The sequence below is a fragment of the Chiloscyllium plagiosum genome, unplaced genomic scaffold (genome assembly GCF_037043375.1).
Source record: "Chiloscyllium plagiosum isolate Xiang-an unplaced genomic scaffold, Cpla_swu_hap1 HiC_scaffold_2, whole genome shotgun sequence".
In the NCBI taxonomy this organism is placed as follows: Eukaryota; Metazoa; Chordata; class Chondrichthyes; order Orectolobiformes; family Hemiscylliidae; genus Chiloscyllium; species Chiloscyllium plagiosum.
The window spans coordinates 108,738,671-108,758,784 of NW_028270140.1; the positions used below are offsets into that span (position 1 = coordinate 108,738,671).

Consider the following 20,114-nt stretch of genomic DNA (forward strand, 5'->3'; position numbering starts at 1 on the left):
GCAGTGAAAAATCATAGCAGTACCAAAAACAAATGCTGCACATTTTCCATTTTCACTGAATGAGAAATGCGGCTGCAGGAAGCCATTTGGTCACTGTATCTGTTCTGACTCTTTGAAAGAGTAGTTACACTGAGTCACACACTCCTAATTTTTGTCCACAACTCATTAACCTCAATAATTGTCCAACTCACTTTTAAAATTATGTCTTCTTTCAGCTTTCATCAGCTTTACAAATAAACTGTTCCAGCAAGTCTGAGTACAAAACTTTACTTTAATCTCTTCTCTGGTGCTTTTGCCAATCATTTTCCATCTATGACCTCTAGTTATTGAGTTGCTGGCATAGATTTTTTTCATCTACTGTATCAAAACATCTCATCATTTTGAAAGCCTTCATTAGGTAACCTCTTACCCTTCACTATTCCAAGGAGAAAAGTCCTCACTGTTCGAGCAGCTCTTTATGGTCTAGTTTGTAACAAAGAATTCTGGTAACATCCTGGTAAACCACCTCTGTGTCCCTGAAGTTCAATGTCTCACTCTCCTGAAAGATAATCAATAATTTATAATATTTGGCATATTGCCTTCCTTTTAAGTTCAACTTTTTTGTTGATAGTCTATTTCTCTACTCAAAATTACAAGGCCAGGATTTTTAGGATTGCAGGATTTCCCATCCTGCGACCCAAAGATTCAGGGAGAATGCAACCTCACTGATGCTCACAGCCCTGAAACCATTTCATGCCACAAGGTGCATACATTAGTGGGTAATGGACCTTCCTCCCTTCACTTGGAGGAAGTTCCATCTCAGAAAGCATTTGGTCAATCTGATTGTTCCACATGATCCTAGTCTCAGCAGAGCTGGAAGCTGCAACTGAAGAACTGGGTCAACAGTCCGTACAAATGCCACGAGCTAATTCCATGCCATAAATAAACAAGGGCTGGACACTGTCCGAGAGCAAACAAGTAATATTTATTAACCACATGCAGAGCAAGTCTTCATTGGAAATTTCCTCCATCACCTGCCAGTCCTCTCATGATCTGAAATACTTCTGATATAGTCTAGCTGTTAGAAGAATACTATCAATCCCATTTACTAGTCCAGAGTCTAAATCTGATAGTCTAGGACAAGTGCAGAGGTCTCAGGGTGAGGACATAAAGTGAGACCCAAGGGGTGTGGACTGAGGGGATTTTAATGGAGAGACCAGGATTCAAATTTTAAAAGGGTCAAGTGCTGGTCAATAGGATGAGACTAGTTAGGTGATTATTTTTGATCAGAGCAGACTCGATGGGTTAAAGGATCTTTTCTCTATTACTATGACTATGTGGGTCCTGTTTTATGGGGCATTGGCATCAACACTTGTGATGATGCTGCTCCTTAAACAAGGCTAGGTTGTCCTTGGTTTTATTTTCAGGAGGTCTAAAGGCACAGACTCCGAAATGTCTGGGGTTGATCTACTTGGGAATGCTTTCAAGTTTGAAAAAGACATTTTCACAATGGAAGGGGAGTCGGCAGTTCTCTCAGCTCAGCTTTTCTCTTGGTTTGGTTTGGTTTAGTTTGGTTTTAGCAATCTGACTGTTCACTGAAAGCAGGCAGTTCAGTTTGAGGCTGTTGGTCCAAGAAACAGCTACATGGAAGAGGGTCTTCCATGCTGCCATCTCTTTCTCTCTCTCTCTCTCTCTCTCTCTCTCCAATACCCAAGGGGTATTGATGGGGATTGTTGCAAGTATTTGGAACAGTGCCATTAAGTTGGGATAATCTGTTGGGTTTTTGGGTAGGTTAAGTTATTTGGTATTCAATATCCACCTGCTTGAAACAACTGGCAAAGTTAGGGTCCGTGTTGTTTTCTTGAAATGTTTTGAGGGGGTCTAGCTTGGTTCACAACACATTGAAGAAAATTGCAGCTATACTATTGGAATGGTCTTCACTGGAACCCTGCTAGGACTAGTGTTTAAGCAAATCACATAATTAATGAGGCAGAGAAGTTTTAGATAAAAGAACAAAGCAGGTGAACAGTCAGGTTTGGATCAATATAGCAAATCAAGGGGTAAAGTCAAAGAAAAGAAGAAAAGAGTAACGTGAGATAACAAAATCAGAGAAGTAGAACAGAAGAAATGGGAGCAGATATAGGCTATTCAGCTCCTCAAGCTTTCCCCATGATTCTATAAGTTCAGAGAAGGCTTACTAGATTAATACTAGGAATTAAGAAGTTGTTTTATCAGGAAAGGATGAACAGACTGAGCTTATTTTCAGAAGAGCACAGGGAACTTTATCAAAATATATAAAATCTTAAATGATCTTGACAAAGTGGATTTGGAATGGACTATGTTTCAGAGGGTTGCAACCACATTATGATTGAACTTTACATCCAGTTTGAATGTGAGAAGATTGGGTCTAAGACTAATGTTTCAAACCTATTCAAGGGCAATTATGTAGGCATGAAAGCTGAGCTAGCTGAGGTAAACTGACACAATAGGGTAGGGGATAGATCAATAGAGATGCAGTGACAAACATTTAAGAGGATATTTCAGAGTACTTGGTCTCAAGATATTCCAACTATAAAGAAAACTCCTAACAGGAGAAACCATTATCTAAGGTCAACAAAAGTAATTAGAGAAAGCATCAAATGTAAGGAAAAGGCATATAGCCAGCTATGCAAAGATGAATGACAGGTCAAATAATTGGTCAAATAACAAGAACCAGCAGAGAATGACTAAAACAGCTAATCAGGAGGCAGACATTGGAGAAAGCTATATAGGAAGGGAGTAACAGATAGCCATAGTGTACATTGGTACTTAAAAAGGAAAATTCCAAATCATAGATACCTACAGTACAATCGGAGACCATTCAATCCATCATGTCTATGCAGTCAACAAAGATCTGCCTGCACTAAACCCATTTTCCATCTTTAGTCCTGCAAGCTCTCCCCAGGTACATTATCTCTGGGTTTTCTGGGTTAACTTCAATTTGCTACAGTTCTGCCCACCTCACCAGTCTGTTGATATCCTCCTGCAACTTACAGCTAGCCTCGTCATTATTTATAGCCCTATCAATTTCCAAGTTATTTGGGAGCTTCTTGATGAAACCACTGTCCCACCCCCACATATAAGTCCAAGTCATGAATAAGCACCTCAAACAGCAAGGACCCAGCACTGACACCCTGCAGAACCCCAATGGAAACGGACTTGCAGTCACAAAAATATCCCTTTACCATTACCCTCTGCTTCTTGCTACTCTGTCAATTTTGGATTCATTATATCATATTCTTGACCAGTCTGCCATGACAGACCTTTTCAAAAGTCTTGCTAAAGTCCGTGAAGACCAGCATCAAATGCACCAACCTCATCAACCCTCCCTGGTTACCCCCTCAAAAACTTGGATCAAATTTGTCAAACACAGTCTTGTCTTATCAATCCATTTCATCTATCTCTTATTAATCAGTATCTCTGAACATTTGCAGTTATATTCTTTCACTCAGAAGTATTTCTAATAACTTTCTCACCACTGTGGTTAGATAGTCTAGACAATATTTTCCTGATCTATCCATTCTTCCCATTTTTAAAAATGGGATGTTGTTAGCAATCCTCCAGTCTCTGGCACATCAGCTATGGCAAGAGAGGTATTAAAATTACTGCCAGGACCCCTGATATTTCCTCCCTTGCCTCACTCAACATCATGGAACTCATCTCATCTAGGTCTACGGACTTCACTTTTTGATTTAAATGAGTGAGTATTGGTCATCTAGTAGGTGAGGATGATAATGTAATAGTAGACAATAAGGATATGGGGCCACGTCTTTAGAACATTAGAGATTAAGAGCTGGAATAGACCATTCAGCCTTTTGAGTTTGCTGCACTATTCTAGATCTTGAGAGCGTGGCTGATCATCTACCACAACATCAGTTTCCCGCACTTAAAACAATATCCACTGTTGTCATTGGTATCTAGAAATCTGTTGAATTCTATCATAAACATGGTCAATGATTGAGCTTCCACAGTCTTTAGCGATGAAAATTCCAAAGATTTGCTTCCTTTTACTGAAGATATTCCTCTTTATCTTAGTCCTAAAATATGGTTTAACCCTTATTCTGTGACTATCCCTTGGTTCAAGATGTGCACCACCATTCTCTCCTAAACCTAGCCAGGGGAAGCTTTTTGTATCCACCTTGTTACACTCTTTAAAACATTTATAAGTTTCAATGTGACCACACCCCATTCGCCTAAATACCATAGACCCTTGGGTCTTTATTATGTACATCTACAATGTTCAAAATGTATACATTTATTGCACAGTGCTTTGCTATGTTCCTCTCACAGAGCTCCATTTTACATAGCTTTGCATTGAATTGCATTCTTCTGTCAATCCAGCCTATGTTATTCTGAATTCCTTTTGAATTTATTTATTTATTTAAAAAGTAATGTAGATTTAAAATAAACTGCATTACTGAGAGTCCAGAATCATCCAGAAATGATTCTATCAGGGATTTATTCAAGTGGCACTGTGCTGGCATTTGTCAGTTCCTAAGCACAGACAACACTATGGACCACTATATTCATGACCAACAGCAAACTTCATTTATTACAAGCCTGGTCAGCTGCACTATTTACTTCATCAAAATCAACATAATTCTATATTGCACCTATAGATGTGAATAAATATCGCTGCTTTATTGTTTTCAATTGGCATGGAAAGGTGATGTACCCCAAGAATGAATGTGTTGAGTGAATAAATACAGGAGTTTAATGTTAGAACAATAGGTTATGCAATGAAGCTCTTTGGAGTAGAACCAAAGGGTTCTAGCAGTATATTTTACAGTAAATTCTCGTTTAAATAGTTGGTTGGTTTTAAACTGTTTTAAAGCTGTTTTTATCTGTTATTCAGATTTTATTCAGCATTGAGCGGTTTTAACTTACGTCTGACCATTGCTAGAACACTACTCGATCCAGTTCGGCAAATACGACCAGAGAAGGAATACGAGACAGCTATTGATCCTTTTGGGTCTTCTATCTTAGGATAGTTTAAAAAAAAAGGTAGAATGGCTCCTGAGTTTAATTCTCTCAGTTCCGTTGGGTGGACAACCCGGGAAACCGCTCCATGTGTACACTTATGGTGGCATCGTGTGTGAAATATACTAGCCATAAATTAACTCAGTTATCCATCCAAACTCAGACAGAAGAGACCCCTGATATACTCCCAATGTGAGTTTCTTCAAGCAGGCCCAAGGAAGCCGCTTTTAATAGTGAGAATCAAAATGGAAATTTGATGCACTGGAAGGGGAAGGTCCCCCCTCGACCTGGTTTTTTAATAACTAAGACCTTTTACAACTTTAATTTTAAAGGACTTTTTAAATTTTGCAACAGAGCTTGGAAGCGAGGAGAAGTCTAATATTTCAGCAGAGCCATCGGTTATAATTCCAAATGAACAAAATAGAGGTAAAATAGATTTAATTGTAAAGTACCCCTTAGATAATTTTAAATGCGAGTCTTGTCACAATGTGTTTCATGCAATTGGACAGTTTAGAAAGCTTTCAAATAGTTGTAGAGGAATAAGATCAATCTGGGAAATGTGTGGTAAGTGTGATTGGCAAAATAGTTACCATGCTGTAGCTTGTCACTATCCCAAATGTAAGGGCAAAAAGAAATTCAATTAAATGAGGTCTTCCAGTGTGAAAGTTGTCCTCTTAAATTTTCCATCACTGTAGATTTAAGGCAGCCTGAATGACATAAACATTCAGGCTGCCTTAAACCTGAAATATAAAAAGAAGCCAGAAAGTTAGTAAGAAAATTAAAAATCAAAATAAGAATAAACAAGGAATATGGTCCAATGTTGAGATAACGATGTTCCAAAACCTGGAGAAACAATACTCTGGTAGGAAAAATATTAATAAAATGATAGCAGAACAATTAAAAACTAAAATGCCTAAGCAAATTTTGGATAACCGAAGACTTTTAGCTAAGCAGAGGATTAATAAAAGAAATAAAGAGGATAAGGAAGTTGATAAAGAAATTGAACTAGAGTGTGATGATGATAATGAGGAAGAGGAAAATGAAGACATAGAGAGATTAATAAATCTACAAGAGATGCAAAATAATTCAAATAAACAAAACCTGCTTCGTGAAAATAAAGATAAAGAAAGGGACAGAATTATAAAAAACTATTGACTATCTGTTAGACCAAACAGAAGATAATATTGCCAAAAATAGGCAAAATATGGGAAAGGAAAATAATAAAATAATGGATGAAATTACTACAAGGTTATTAAACACCAAGGATGATGATAAGAAGAAACACAACACAAATAGTAAGAAAGGAGACCAAGTCCAGAAGAGAATTAGCTCCCAGATAAATAATGCAAGTAGGAGATATGTAAAAAGAAAAAGTAAATTTAGGGAAACGCAAAAGTTATTTAAATGCAAACGGCAGTACTTAGCGAGGGAAATAATGGGAGCTCCCGTTAATAGCATGTGCCCTCTTAAGAAGAAGTAACTCTTGGAGTGCTTTTGTAATAAATTATCAATACCAAATGAGAAAGCTAATTTTACAAAATTTGCAAAATATAAAGGAGAAAGTAAACAATCAAATTATTCCATAGTCCAGCCAATAACTGTGGAGGAAGTCGATCAGGCCCTTAGGGCGATTGCCCCAAAGACTGCAGCGGGGCTGGATGGAATGGAGCTGATAAATGTAATGGCCATATATAATGAGAATAATAAGAAACTTCCTAAGACATTTTCAATTTGGCTATAAACAGGTTATATTCTTAATTGTATGAAAATTAGTAGAACAACATTAATACCAAAAGCTAATGACAAAGAGGAATTGAAACGAATAAATAATTGGAAGCTGATGACAATAGGACCTTCTCTATTCAGGAGTTTTACCAAAATAATGGCAAAAAGTCTTAGCGAAATAATTGAATTAAATAAATGTCAAAAAGGATTCCTTGCTGGAATTTTGGACTGGGACCAAAATATTAAAATCTTGAATAATATCAATAAAAGATCAAATAAGAAAAAAACAAGAATTAGCTATAATGTTTATTGACCTAGCAAAAACTTTTGAATCTGTTGGTCATAAGCATATTAAAGCCCTAAATCATTGCCAACAGAATTTGTTAAATTAATTACGATTTTATACACTGATAATAGTGTATCGGTGTATAAATCAAAGGATATAGATGCAAGACTAACAAAATTGAGATCCTGAAAGTGTGAAACAGGGTTATCATCCTTTCTTTTCAATATAGCATTAGATCATCTCATTAGTTCATTGGAAGGGGGTAACAAAGGGATCTATTTAGATCCGGATCTTGAAACTCATCATTCTGCATCATTAGCCTTTGCGGATGACATTGCCTTAATAAGTCAAACTTACAAAGGAATGTCTCATACTCTTAAAATAGTGCAAAATTTTGCAATAATATAGGGTTAGCGGTAAATGTTAGAAAAACAAAGGGGATTCATTTTATTTATAAAAATAAAATGATTATTTATAATAGTAGAAAAAACTGGAGTCTTAATAATAATGAAATTCAGTATATAGAGCCAGGTAACATGGGAAAATATCTTGAGGTGAAAATTGATCCATGAGTAAGAATAGATTGGGAAGAATTGCTGGGACATTGAATAGCTAATTTAAAGAAATCTCCTTTAAAACCAATGCAAAAGATAGAGCTTTTTAAAACTTATTTTATCCCAAGATTATACTATTATCTCACATTATTGGAAGCTACTCAAAATTATTTTAATAAACTAGATTTGATAATTAGGGGCTTTATTAAAGAGGTTTTGCACTTGCCACAATCTATAATAGATGGCATTTTTTATGCACGTAACAGGGATGGTGGGTTAGGGTTGAATAAATTAGCATGTGCCCGAAACGTCGAATCTTCTGTTCCCTAGATGCTGCCTGACCTGCTGTGCTGTTCCAGCAATAAAGTTTCAGCTTTGATCTCCAGCGTCTGCAGACCTCACTTTCTCCTTGAATAAATTAGCAACATGAATACCGATTGCTGTAATGCAAAAATATGAAGCTTTCAGAAGAACTCCTGATGAAATTTTACAAGCCTCATTCCATTTTAATGATTCTGGAATATCTGAAAAATTGGTGGCATTGAGTCAATTGAAGAATTTACGTGAAATTTGGAACCAAATAATTGGCTTGTCGATTGGAACTCTGAATACCAGACAATAGAGAATCAAGAAGAGATAGAGAAGATATAAGCAATAATTATGATTAATGGAGGGAAATAGAATTACAGAAATGGATGGTACTGCCTTGTCAAGGGTTGGGCATCCATTATTTTAAAAACGACAACATTTCTAATGCCTGGACCAAAAGACTACTGTATATGAAAACATCCAGAGCTATAAATATGATTTTGTTAAGAACAAATCTGTATCCCACAAGAACTACTTTATCTCAAGACCCCAAAATAATAAAAACTGTAGGCAATGTAATTTAGCAGATGAAATAATTCCTCATATTTATAGATGGTGCCCCTCAGTAAAAAACATGAGGGTAAAGAGGCACAATAAAGTAGCAGAATTATTAATTCAATTTGTTAAGAGGCATGGATGGACTATTTTTGTCGACCCCCGTTTAAAAGATATTGATGGGAAGTTATGGATTCACGATGGAATTCTGTTTAAGGATGGTCAGGCAGTGCTGGTTGACATCACAATATGCTTTGAAAATGAAAATGACTCACTGGAACAAGCTGGTAAGAGAAGACATCAAAATATCAACACTTGAAAAAGGAGATATTGGACCTCACTAAAGGTACAAATGTACTCTTTTATGGCTTTGACATAGGGGCTAAAGGGAAATGGTAAGATAAAAACAATATGTTGATGAAGTCGCTGGGCATAACGAGCTAGAAGACATTTGCCCACAATATATCTAGCCTCACAACTTCTCTGACATTGGAGATTTGTATGGATGTATAATGGACTTCCTGTGTTGTTTTAATAATTTTAAGTATTTTAAATTTAATTTTAGTAGTAAACTTGAGTATTTTAGAGCACTGTAAGGTGGTGGGTAGTTGGGTGTAAATTAAAATTTTCATAAGATACAACAGCTGATGCAAGTGTGAGATAGCTAACCTGTTGGTCTTATAACCCATGCTCAATCCTTGCTTGGTGTTAGCTTGATAACGATTAACCATCCCTATAACATCTGGCTGTGGTACGGCTTTAGAGTCGTATACTTCACGTCGACGAGCAACAAGAAAAAACTCAAAATAGACACGATTCATGTAATAGATGTTGAGTGTTCAAAATAGCCCAGTTGTTCTGCTGGTAGAGAAATTCAAATGCCTAGGGAGTCAAATTTGAGTAGAGTTCCAAGAGAGAAGACTGGAAAAAAACACAACAAGCAGGTTTGGGATATCTCGTGTATTTTGCATATAAGGCAATTGCAACTTGTAACTGAAGTCAAAATGTAGCCATTGTTACTGGCAGGAGATTTTAACCGAAGGGGGAGATGAGAATGTGTGAAATAATGGCAATGATGGTCATGGATAAGTGAGGACTGTACTAAAAAGCTGCCAGTTCAGTATAATCAAAGTCAAGGAAAGTGCTATTAATGTCTTCTTGTAAGTAACAAGAACATCCCCTGTTTAGCCATGTAATGATATTTGAAAGCGAAATTAATTCTATAGAAAGCAGTTATGTTCTGTTCAACACTGGCCTTGACAAAACATACCTGGTGTAGGGCAGGAAAAGAATATGTAAACCATGGAAAATGAGGCCCAGCATCCCAATTGTCTAAGACACTGAAGCCTCATAATTTTTACGAAACATTACAAAAACATTTTTACAAAATGCGCAATTGCAACCTTCAGACCTTACTTTCTGTTTACAGGGTTTTTGTTCAGGATTTTTCTCACAAGTTAACACTGTAAATTACAATGTCAACATTTCCCATTCAACTTCCGAAAGAATTGACAGCTCAGGCTATGAGCTGTCATTGTAAAGTGAGTTTCAAAACTTTGTCCTTCCACATTGTCTTGCATGTAAGAAAAAAAGTTTATACTATTCATCAGCTGTCCTTGGAGAACATCACAGAGAGTTCATACTTTTGTGAAAAAAAAGCTGAAAGTGATTTAGAGTGAGCATAGGTTTCTATGGAAAGATGAGCTGGATGGATGGAATGACCATTAGGTACTTATCTTCATGAATCACGCAAGATTTTATTTGTAGCTTTTGTGAGAGACGTTTATCAAAAATACCAATCACAGTCCTGTCCAATATGTACTCATTTTTGCATACTCTGAATTCCAATATGCAGTTGGTTTGTAGAAATTCAAAAGCAAATTTTCTTCTCTGCAATATTCCATAGGTAAGTGGTAATTGGATGAAACTTGCCAAAATAAAATGCTGACTTATTACTGGAAATCTATCCTTTCAAAGTTGTTATGGCCAGGCCTTGATTCAGATGCACAAGCACTTGGAGCTATATATTTTTAATCAACCTGTTTAGAGATAATAATGATACTGTCTGGAACAAGAGGGAGTTAAACCTGGGCTGACTAGGAACCTACATTTTCTAATTGATCTGTTCAGATCTGTTATTATACACATGTGGAACAGGGTGAGCCAGAGGTAGGGACAATACTGCTGCACCACAGAACTCCATGTATTAGGAGCCTAATTAATGCAATGACACAAAGATCAGGTGACAAAATTAAGATCACCACTCCCTCCACCCCATACCCAACCCCCAACAAGACAAGGTCAGAAGACATTTCTAGTTTTGAATAAGTAGATGTTCTGCTCTCATTTAAAATGCTGCACAAGTTTAGAATATAGTATCTTGGTAGTTAATGATAGTTATGGGTATATTACTCAATTTTAAACACATGTAGTGCCGGAATAACCAGCTGAAAACCTAAGGGAGTATTGGCAATGCATAGTTTTGAAAATGGGCCTATTTTTTATAGCCTATGAAAGGAAGAAGTAATTGGTGAAAGAAATACATGCAGCTTAATGGGTGCCAACTTACAGGAATCCTTATTCAGTCCTTGTATCCTTCTAAAGAGTAGTGTATCAGCAGGCTGCCTTCTCTATGGAAACTGTTATAGAGTTATGTTGCCTCTGGAGTTTTCCAGTCCTCGCCATGACAAGAAGAATGACAGGTGAGTGAACTTAATTGAGTGAGAAGGTTCTTAGCATCGAGATAAACTTCGATGATTCCTGTCTCCCCCTTCAAGAGATGGGTTGAGTATGTCTATCTGCATGTAATTGTATGTCATTACCAGAAACTCACTGGAATAGCTTGGCCTTCACAATTAATGTGTAGCCAATTGAGAAGCTGGACAGCTCTGAAATCCAACAGTAAGAAGCATGCGGGTGCCCAGAGAGTTGCACCTGTCCTTCAATTTTGACAATCTCATGGATGCATCAGGAGACACTAGTCGTATGTGGTCTTGATCAGGGGAGAAGTAAGGCTCAGCAGGGGCAGTAAATCTCAATGTTGAGGCACCTCGGATTAAAGTTACGAATTGCAATAGTGAAATTGATTGCCGGTGCAGTAAGACAAGGAGGATGGAAAGTCACATGACAACTAGGATAGCAAACTGGTGAGGATAAAACAAAATGAAAGGGGAATATGGTGGGTCATGGGTGCTGGGGAAGTGGGGGGAGGTGGGGGTGTTGGTAATCAAACAGCTGAATGTATAGGATTAATGTCACCATGTTTAAAGTCTCTCAAATTAAAATCACATCGCTCTATCAAAGTAGAAGTAGCTGCAGTTTTTATTTAAGGATGGTGGAGTTACATCCTATAACCGTTGGCCAACTAAAGCGGTCAATTAATCAGGAGTCCTGTGCTTGGACAATCAAATGTAGCTGCCCTCAATTGTTACAATGTCAACATATCAACAGCATTTAACATGATCTTTCCAACATGATCTCGTACTGCTGTAGATCAAAGTATATTTTTAATTGACTGTCACTTCATGACCGTTTTGGCATGCAGTAAGCAATGCATGAAAGCAGGCAAATACAACATAGAAGTTGTACTTTTGACAAAAGACAACCATCACAGACATTGCACATTCTGACTAGTGTCATTGTCACACATTACAATAGGTGGCAAAAGCTGAGACATTAAGTTAGGGCTGGTTTCTGGCAGCACCATCATTCCAAGACCACATTACAAGGGGATCTGTTTGAATCTCTCTGACAGCAATTTGACTATTGTGTATGGAAATTTATGGAGAAGAATCATATTTGGATCAAAATGTTAACTCAGCTTCTATCTCCACCGATGCTGCCTGACCTGAAAACTTTCTCTGTACGTTTTAGTAAATTAAACACTTCCTTCAGCTCAGTTCCCCTGGATGTAGATGGTATAAGATTGTCACTTGCCTCTCTGGTTTCTTGCACTAGGAACTTGTTGTTTTCATATCTGCGTGCATTTTTTCGGCCATCTCAGTATAAGCTTCCTCCTCAAAAGAAACCTGCTACACTTCTATCTTGTCCTATCCCAAAACATTCCCCTTTAGTCAAATGGGAATGTTGGGCACAATTATGACACGAGACACTGTATCTGAGGTGTACTACATTGTACTGCCTGACTGAGTCCAAGCATCTGAATTTCATCTTCAAGAACCCTATGGTCTGCTCTACAATAGCTCTTGTGGAAGACTGTGCATCATTATCTCTCTCCTCGGCATCAGTCTGTTGATTCCTGACAGGTGTAGTGAGCCAGAGATTAAGGGTAAACTCTAATCGCTGACCAGGTATCTCTATATGGATGAGGACAGATATGAAAGATGCAGATTGTGAATCTTCCAGAAAGTAGGCATCATGACAGCTCACTGAAGAATGTGAACAGGCCTCATGAACCACTGGTGGAGTTACAGACAACCTGCACATTCATAGAGAGCTGAACCTCCCTATTCATGAAGCCTGCTGGTTACTGTTTGGGCATTGCCATGGCTATGTGGATGCAACTGATTGCAGTCTGCACCTTCCCCTGCTATGCTTGGTTTCCTTCACTTTTCCTTTAACAGAGCTGACCTTTATCCTGCTATTAACACTTGCTATTCGCACCTTGTTCAATCCCATTCTTCTTTTCTCTCACAATCGACACTCTCTTTGCCATTTTCCCTGTGATGCCTGTGACCTCTAATCTCCCTTAACCTCTAACCTTCCGAACCTTCCCGTCTGCCTAATTGTACTTCCCACGTTTTCTGAAACATAACACCCAAGACTTTGCCACCACTTTCATTCAGTTATGAAAAAGAGTTATATTGGACTGTAAATATTAACGTTTTCTATGTTCACAGTTGCTTCCAGACCAATTGAGCTTCCACAGTACTTTATGTCTTTATTTCATATTTCCAGCTTCTGTATTATATTGCTTTTATTTTAGTATTTGTAACTGGCTTCTGCCATGCTAATTTGTGATCTGCACTGCATCTTCTTCAAAGGGAGTGAGGAAACAAAAATCAAGAAGCTCTTGACCAATTTTGCCCTTTTTCTTATTGTGCACCAGCTTTTCATGCAATGAAAGGAAGTGAAAGATTGAGTGTGAAGGGAGTGTGTGGATGAACATTTGATGAGCATGCGTAGTCCTGTCAGGTGGTCATAGAGTAATATCGACAGCACAGAAAAATTAGCCCATCAAGTCCCCACCAGGCAAAAAACAACCACCTAACTATTCTAATCCCACTTCCAGTTCTTGACCCATAGGTTCAAATGTTTTGAGGGTTTCTAACCCTGTTACCCTCCCAGGACGTGAGTTCCAGATTCACATCACCCTCTGGATATAAAAACATTTTTCGCACATCTCCCCAAAGCTTTCTGCCCTCTCACTATATATCTATGCCTTGAGCCATTGATCCATCCATCACAGCAATAAAGTTTCTTCCTGCCTACCCTATATTCCCCACATGATTTTATACACCTTAATAATGACCTGCTCAATTTTCTCTGCTCCAAGGAAAACAACCCTAGTCTGTCCAATTTCTATTCATAACTGAAACTCTCCAGTCCAGGCAATATCCTGGTAAACCTCCTCTACACCATCTCCAGTGCTATTACATCCCTCCTACATTGTGGCTTCCAGAACTGCATATAATACTCTAGTTGTGATCTAACTTGCATTTTATACAGCTCCAGCATACCTCCCTGCTCCTAAATGCTATGCCTCAACTAATAAAGACAAGTATACCAAATGCCTTCTTAATCACTCTATTCACCTGTCCTGATACATTAAGAGACCTATGTACATGCACATCAAGGTCCCTATGATCCTTGGTGCTTTCCTGGGTCCCGGCTCACCATGTATCCCATGGGTTCTTCCCTTTGCTATCGGTCTTGGGACCTTATCAAAAGCCTTGCTGAAGAAGACTACATCGGAAGCATTTCCTGGTCATCTCTTTGAAAAATTCAATCAAGTTGGTCAGACATGACCTCCCCTTAACAAAAAGATGCTGACTGTCCTTGATTAATCCATGCCTCTCCAATGCAGATTAATTCTGCCCCTCAGAATTGCTTTCAATGTTTTCAGCACCACTGAGGTGAGACTGACTGGCCTGCAGTTTCCTGACCTATCCTTTGCTCCCTTCCTGAATAACAGCAGCACATTGGTTGCCCTCCAATCATCTGTCATCTGTTTTCCTTGGACCAGCAATAACAAAGGATCAGTTAGACTCAAAACATCAACTCTTTTCTCTCCTTACAGATGCTGCCAGAAAAGTGAGGTGATTTACTTTGGAAGGAGTAACAGGAATGCAGAGTACTGGGCTAATGGTAAGATTCTTGGTAGTGTAGATGAGAGAAATATTTTGGTGTCCGGGTATATAGATCCTTGAAAGTTGCCAGCCAGGTTGATAGGGTAGGTAAGAAGGCAGAGCTGAAAATGTGTTGCTGAAAAAGTGCAGCAGGTCAGGCAGCATCCAAGGAGCAGGAGAATCGACGTTTCAGGCATAAGCCCTTCTTCAGGAATGAGGAAATTTCCTCATTCCTGAAGAAGGGTTTATGCCCGAAACATCGATTCTCCTGTTCCTTGGATGCTGCCTGACCTGCTGCGCTTTTTCAGCAACACATTTTCAGCTCTGATCTCCAGCAACTGCAGCCCTCACTTTCTCCTAGGTAAGAAGGCATACAGTGTTTTAGCTTTTATTGGTAGATGGATTGTGTTTCAGAACCATGAGGTCATGCTGCAGCTGTACAAAACTCTGGTGCTAATGGTAAGATTCTTGGTAGTGTAGATGAGAGAAATATCTTGGTGTCTGGGTATATAGATTTGGAGTATTGCGTACAGTTCTAGTAATGGCATTATAGGAAGGATGTGGAAGCTTTGGAAGGATGTTGCATGGTATGGATAGAAGGTCTTATGAGAAAATGCTAACGGACTTGAGGCTGTTGTCATTAGAGAGAAGAAGGTTGAGAGGTCACTTAATTCGAGACATTTCAGGTAATCAGAGGGTTACATAGGTTGGATAGTGAGAACCTTCTTCCTTGGATGGTGATGGCTAGCACGAGGGGGCATAGCTTTAAATCGAGGGGTAATAGATATTGGACAGATGTCAAAGGTAGTTTCTTTACTCAGAGAGTAGTAGGGGTGTGGAATGCACTGCCTGCAACAGTAGTAGACTCGCCAACTTTAAGGCCATTTAAATGGTCATTGGATAGGCATATGGACGAGAATGGAATAGCGTAAGTTAGATGGGTTTCAGATTGGTTTCACAATCCGAAGGGCCTGTACTGCGCTGTAATGTTCTATGTTCTATGTTCTATGCTGGATGACAGGAAGAGGCTAATTGTGTTGAATTGTGTTGAAGCCTGCAGACAGGTTGAGAATAATTGTCAATCGCGGCAGTCATCATTGACCAGAAACTGAATTGGATCAGCCTTATAAATACTCTGCCTACAAGTGCAAATCAGAGGTTAATGTTTGTCCTTCATCCACAATACACAATTCAGCAGTATGACGGAATACTCTTCATTTGCCTGAACAGGTGTAGTTCCAACAACACTCAAGAATATTCACATAATAGGGACAAAGCAGTCCAATTGATTAGCCCTGGCCACCACCTTCAATATTTTCGCTGTTTACCACTGATGCGCCATGGCCACATTAAGAACCATCTGCAAGATGAATTGCAATCATTCACCAAAGCTCCTTAGACATCATCTTTATAACCTCTATCACATAAACAAATAAGAATAGCAGTCACATGGGAATACTATCAGTATGTTCTTTTTCAAGCACACATCATCGTGATGTGGGACAATATCACTGTTCCTTTATTATTACTGGGTCCTTCCTTATTGCACTATTAGTTCCGTATCTCCCAAGAACTGCAGCAGTTCAAGAAGGCAGTTCACCATAACCTTCTCCAAGGCAATGAGAGACAGCACCTAGCCAGTAACAGCTACACCCCTGAATGCATTTTTTAAAATTCCGGTGTGTTGAAGGAAGCACTGAGGAGAAAAGTATTAAAAATAGTTGGATCTGGTCAAGGATCTTGACAACTATGGTGGAGGAAAATCTGCTGAAGAATATACATGTATAAAATGGGATTGACAGAATGGATTCAGCATAGTTAGACCAACTGGGAAAATGGAACAGAGTCTGTACAGGAAATAGGCTGAAAGTGTAATCACTGACAATGAAATAGATATGGAAACTTGAAGTGAAGCTCATTAAATGTTGCAATTAAGGGTGAGAACAGGAAATGGCAGCTATATAGTCCATTATGTTATGTGCTCCCTGAAATCTGAAGTAGTCACACTTTTAGTTAAAGATACCAGACTTATCACTGAATTTATATTTTTATATCACTTCATCTGGGTCATGGACCAACATTTTGTTAGTTTGGTACACAAACAGGAGGTCAATAGCTAGTGATGTGGCATCCTGAATAGTCATATGTGGATGTGCATAACAATATAGTTCCTAACTCTCATTATAGTCATCAAAATAATTGCCTTCATCATTCATCAACCACAGTGGCATAACTGTGGAGATCAATTGTGATCTTGGTAACTCCCAGCAAAGACAAACTGAATAAACAGGAATCCATTGAAGTCTGAGATATTGCTGGTGAACAGGAGGAACCAGCAGCAAGGCAGTCACTGCATCCAGGAAGTCAGGTGCAAGAGGATCTGATTATCTGCCTCTCCTTTCAGTAAACCCTGCAATTTGTGTACATAAGTGGATGTACTTAATGACAGGAAGCAGAAACTGACAGTTATTTTTCCTTTTTCTTAGGGCTGAAATATGTTCAATTGCTTTATTTTAGCAGAAGTGACCCTTAGATTAAATGGATAATAAATAGACTGCTGCATGTATTTGGTGGAGCAAAACTTAATGATTTTTAGTGCAGAAGTTGCTGGAGCACATGTGGTATAAGTGCACATACTATTTATGTGAATCTGGTGTTTTGGTGCATGTGTTTGAAGAATTGAATTTTTTTCAGAAGCAATCCTTACTTCTGGCACGCATAATTATTCTTCCTGGATCTATAGATGGCCTGATTCTAAGTGTTTCCCAGCTAAGAGAGTGGAAATGGTATGACCACTCAGACTAATAACCAGATATATGAGATTCAGACATATGCGAGTTTTGAGATATCCTTGTTCTTTCCTGGAATTACTATATAATCGGTACTTTTGAATTTTGCACCTGCAAGTCATTTGTGCATGTCTACACGCTATCACAAAACTGCACTCAAGTGAGAACCAGCTGCTCTTATGATGATATGGTCATGAAATTGGACAGCACCCAAAACTGACTGTCAGAAGCACAATGCACAATTACCTCACAGTGTGCTCACTCAGGAAGAGAGCATGCAAACTTGGTAGTACCCAGCAGTTTAAATTATTTGCAGCTAACCCGTGTGAAGCCCCTGTGATTGTTTGAGCAATGCATGCAAAACCATGAGAGGAGAGCATGGGTTAAAGTTAGCATGCTCCTCTGAATGCGCTCCTTAAAGGGAAGTGCATTCTGGCTGGAGTGCATATTTTTGCAAGATTCTAACCTGAGAAAGACACAAGAATAGCCCAATGTGACAGAGAGTAGGTTTCAAAACTTTCCATCACTGCATTTGGGACCTCCTTGCTATGATAGGTGGAGAGAGGAGGTATGTCCCTATTCACAGAGGGAGCTGGAGGCCTTCCAGGTGAACTTTCAGAAAGCAGGTGACCAGATAGCTGTTGCAGCCAATGTCAGAATTCAAACTGCGAGCACTTGAATGCAGTGTTGCAAAAAGTTGAATGAATCACACAACGGTCAAGATTGATGGTGTATTATCAAATGTTGTACCCTACCAATTACATCACACGCCTCAAACACTGTTCAATGCACACATTTAATCTTAATAGACATGTGACTGAGATGGAAGGGTATTGGTCAAGACCCACTCGAAGACATATGCATGCTTGTCAAGGCTGTCAGTGCAGTATTGAGGCAGTGCTATCCTCTATGGAAAGGCATTAAGTAAGAGGCCTATTGTTACTTCAATAAAAATTCCATGATGTTATTTTGAATAAAAACAAGGAGTTATCTCTCGTCTCCTGGCCAATATCTAATCCATCACACAATGTCCCAAAAGCAGATTATCTAGTCATTATCGTATTCCTGAGAGTTTGCTATGTGCAAATTATCTGCTGGGTTGCCTGCATTGTAACTGTGACTACACTTCAAAAGCACTATATTGGCTATAAAGATATTTTGGATGTCTTGTGGTTGTGAAGGTGCTGTACCTTTTTGAAAGCATCACATGCACATCCCTCACCATACTCTATCAAGATTAACTCTTATTTAACTATCATTGCTTCCCTTCAACCCAACACATTTAATACTGAAGCAAGTCTGACATCTACATCACATGACTTACACACCCCGCAGCATTTCAACCATGACAACTTAAAGTATTGTGCCAAACATACTGGCACAATTCCCACTCTTGTAGGGGCTGGTAGCATAATGGTAATGCCACTTGGCTAATAATCCAGAATGCCAGGGTGATGACTTGGGCCAATTCCAGTGTTGCAGATGGTAGAATTTTCAGTTCATAAAAAGTTGAATATGTCCGACAAAAGGCAATATGTGTTGTCACAAAACCAATCAAGTTCACTAATATTCATTTGGGAAGAATATCTACCATCCATGAATAATTAGGTCTACATACAACTCGAGAGCCACAGCAGTGTGATTGATTCTTAACTGTTCTCTGAAATGGAGGAGTTTTTGCCTGAAACATTGATTTTCCTGCTCTTTGGATGCTGCCTGACCTTCTGTGCTTTTCCAGCACTACATTCTTGTCTCTGTTCTCTGAAATGGCTTAATAAGCCACTCAATTACATCAAACTGCCATGAAGTCTAAAGAAAAGAATGAAACTGAATACATCACCCAGCATTGACAAGGTAATAGTAAACTACAGTGGCAAATCCCTGTCAACCCTGCAAAGTCCACTTTTTGATCATTTCAGTACTTGTGCCATAATTGGGAGAGCAGTTACACAAACTAGTCAAGAAGCAGCCCACACATAATCATAGTCTGGAATCATGCATTGTATACAATGTCCAAGAGTCCCTCTCAGGGCATGTCCTGTCCTATTTGCAGCGCAGGTGGTATACAGTTGGAAGAAGTTGCTCTGGGCGTCTTCATTACTGACCCCAGACCCCAGGAAGTCTCATGGCATTAGAGTAAACACGGACAAAGAAACTCCCTGTTGCTTATTGTATACCTCAGCAAATCAGATGCTCAATCAGGACTCCACAAACTTGAATGTCACTTGAAGGAAACACTGAGAATGGCAAGGGTATAGAATGTACTTTGGACCTGGAATTCAATGTCTGTCAAAGTGTGCGTTGGTAACATTACTACTGACTAAGCTGGTTGAGCCCTAACCCACTTTTTCGAGGTTGGATCTGCAAAAGGAGGAGAGGGAACCAACATGAGGGAACATTCTACTTGACCTTCTCCTCACTAATTCACCTGTTGCACCTGTCAAATGGACGACTATACTATTGTGGTGATGAAGTCTTAATTTGACATTGAGAATCCCCTCCATTGTTGAGTTGTAGCATTACCACCATGCATTCTGGATAGACTTCAAACGGATCTAACAACTCAAAACTGGGCACCCATGAGGTGCTG

At 38.8% G+C, this 20,114-nt stretch overlaps 1 long non-coding RNA gene across 9 annotated transcripts in view; it reads left to right on the plus strand.

Moving 5' to 3' along the window:
* The window catches only part of LOC148151959 (uncharacterized), a 450,140-nt gene that overhangs the window by 281,423 nt on the left and 148,603 nt on the right, over positions 1-20,114 (plus strand). Inside the window, exon 12 of one of the 9 annotated variants that reach the window (XR_015761106.1) lies at positions 4,874-4,933. The exons of 7 other annotated variants lie outside the window; for them this stretch is intronic. This is a non-coding gene — a long non-coding RNA (uncharacterized LOC148151959). Of the gene's footprint in view, positions 1-4,873; positions 4,958-20,114 lie in introns of those variants that run through there. One more of the 9 variants, XR_015761088.1, reaches the window with a different exon arrangement.